Raw genomic sequence first — 2,971 nt, forward strand, 5'->3', positions numbered from 1 at the left:
TTTACGTAGTTACTGTACACCTCAGAGACGAAGGGAATAATATCAATAAGATCAAGCGTTACGGAATTCCATTTTTATATAGTAGATGACAGCGCAAGCGCCTGAGCACCTCGGAGTGATAGGCTGTATTTTTTTAAAGTAATTCATAGGAAACGCGAAGGAACGCAATCAAATAAATAAGATTGTTGGCCAAAAAAGAACGCCAACAGGGAATGTGGCGAATCGCAGCGACGTTGTACAGACTACTGTATCACAAGAGTAATTTAAACACAAAATCCTGTCACGAAAGACAGATGAGCCCAATAAGTAAACTCGAGGCAAAAAATTATTTATGAAAGGAGAAATGAGAATACCTGGATACCTAGGCGTGAAGGAATACGAAAAGTCGCCGAAAAGGATAATTGATTTTTTTTTGCCGTGAAGAAAGATTGGCCAATGGCCGAATGTTAAGACGTGACGAGGGAGATAGTACCAAAAATGAGAAACAATGAGAAATGACGATTAGAACTATGAGAGACTTTTGAGGAGCAGGTCGAACTTCCCAGACGAGAAGACTGCTAACTTCAAGGGTTTCCAACTATTCTTCCATTAGTTAAGGTTGGGTGAGTGTATACATCGGGAGTAATTAACCCTGAATGGTTGAGGTGAATGCTGACTGGAAGAGTAAACAAGGGAGTAATTAACCCAGAATGAGTGAGTGTGCGAGATTTTTCTTTTATTTCCTAACCTTCTTATCTTTCAGGAAGCTTTAGAGCGGGCGGTCGCACCTTCGGACGGAAGGGGGAGAGGTATTATGCAGGCAACTGCATTTTCGGTGAAGTGTAAGTAGAACGTAAGTATGACGGTATAAAAAAGACACAAAATAATAAAAGAGAAAAAAAACTTAACGAAAAACAAGGAAGTCGAGCGAGAATGATAGAGTTGCAGATGTCTTCGTTCGAGAAAAAGGCATACGACAATGTTTAACAAAGAACACGTTTTGATAAAATGAAGAGAGTCATTCGAGGATAATTATCTGAGCCTGATATGAATGAATCAAGAAAATTGAGTCGATAATTGAAAAAAAGATAATTGAAAAAAAAGAGGTCAGTCGAAAACCCAAAGTTATTAGAAAAGAAAGTTTTATCACAATGAATGGTGGAAAGATATCCCAAGTTTAAAAAAAGTTTTCATGAAAACGAAGAGAGTCGATGTGAGACTTATATTATTAAAAAAGGGGGTTATTTATGTTATATACGGGAAAAAGTTATGAGAAAAAGGAAAAAAACAAAGAGCATTATTGTAATGGAGCCACGGAGCATCCAATGTAAAAAGACAAAGAAAAAAATATATATATACATAAACGATGAGAAAAACAACAAATGCACCTTTGAATAATATTGTAAAATCAGATAAACAGAATATACACACCAAAAAAATTGTACACATTCAGTAGGGGAAGACGGTAACCTTATTGTCAAAAACCGAGGAAAACACGGGCATAGATTGTAAGTAGAAGCGTAGAACAAAAAAAATAAAATGTAAGAAGCCCGTACGCGAGTGAAAATTAATTTTAAACAGCAAGTGGAAAAATTAACGAAAAAAAATTGATAAAAGAATGGCAAAAAATAAATGCACCACTTGCTAAGTACGGCAGCTAGCATCTAAGAATTGACAACGAGACGAGTTCCCGATCATCGAAGACGACTGAGGTTAATACAACGGCTGCTGAGATGGGGCATACCATGATGCCCAGTACAGCGCGAAAAGTAAAGCAGACGGTTACGAGTGGAGTTGAAAAGCGGGTGTCTATGGTGAAAGATGGAGTGAACAATCCAACCAGTCGTAGCTACGATTTGGCAGACTTCGTACCTGTTCGCATCCTGAACAATAACAGCACGAACTGTTGGGGCATTTTGTAAGCCTATCGCGTGACGATTACGCGATCATTGTGTTGGAAAAGACGGCCTTCACTGAGGGGCAGCTGAAAAATCATAAGCGTCATTAAACGAGCACGGTGAGCAATTTGTTAATGATATCTACGGACATTTTTTGTGCGTTGCTGATCCGGAAGTAAATCAAATCAAGGTGACAATCATATATCCAGCTACTGAGAGGCATATTGTGAATTTTTCCACCCAAAAAAGAAATTTGGTGGATTTGCCTCATATACAAGAGAAGCAGCTTAGCTTAGAGTGGCTTTACAATATACTAGAGCATCGGAAAGAGAAGGATCGCATAGTTTTTGAGGATCCTTCAGAGGAAATTGGTTCATATTGTTGCCGGATTTAAAATGGGATGGTAAAACATTGGAACAACTTTATCTACTCGCTTTAGTGCGCCAGCGAGGTATCAAGTCATTGCGGGATCTAAACGCTACTTATTTACCATTGCTGAAAAATATTCAAACACGTGGCGTTGAAGCAATTAAAACACGTTACGGAATTATCGCTGATCAACTACGAATCTACATTCACTATCAACCCACATTTTACCATCTACACGTGCATTTCACATATCTGAAGCACGACCCACCGGGGGTTTATTGCGAGAAAAGTCACCTTCTAACATCGGTTATTGGGAATATCGAACTGCTACCAGACTATTACCGGAAAGTGACACTCTCTTGCGTTTTAAGTGAAACTGATGAATTGTACGTCAAATTTGAGGCAGCAAAGAGCGAACTGAATGAACCAGATGACACCACAACCAACCGATGAGAACCTCTACTGCCAGACGCACCCTCCCGTTTCAAACCACCTGCAACCCGGCGCTTGAACACGACAGCTAAACAGCAGATATCTTCAAGACGCAGCGTATCAGGCGAGCAAGCAATTGTTAATTTTAAATAAGGAAAATGTCATGAATGATAATGTAAACTCAAAACGGTGCTACAGAAAACACACCTAGCGGCCGTCGGAACGGACCATGTGACCATTGTCTCTTCTAGATAATGGCCAACTAGGCGGGGTGGCAGATGTGACGTCACATC

This window comes from Wyeomyia smithii, chromosome 3, assembly GCF_029784165.1.
Source record: "Wyeomyia smithii strain HCP4-BCI-WySm-NY-G18 chromosome 3, ASM2978416v1, whole genome shotgun sequence".
NCBI lineage: Eukaryota > Metazoa > Arthropoda > Insecta > Diptera > Culicidae > Wyeomyia > Wyeomyia smithii.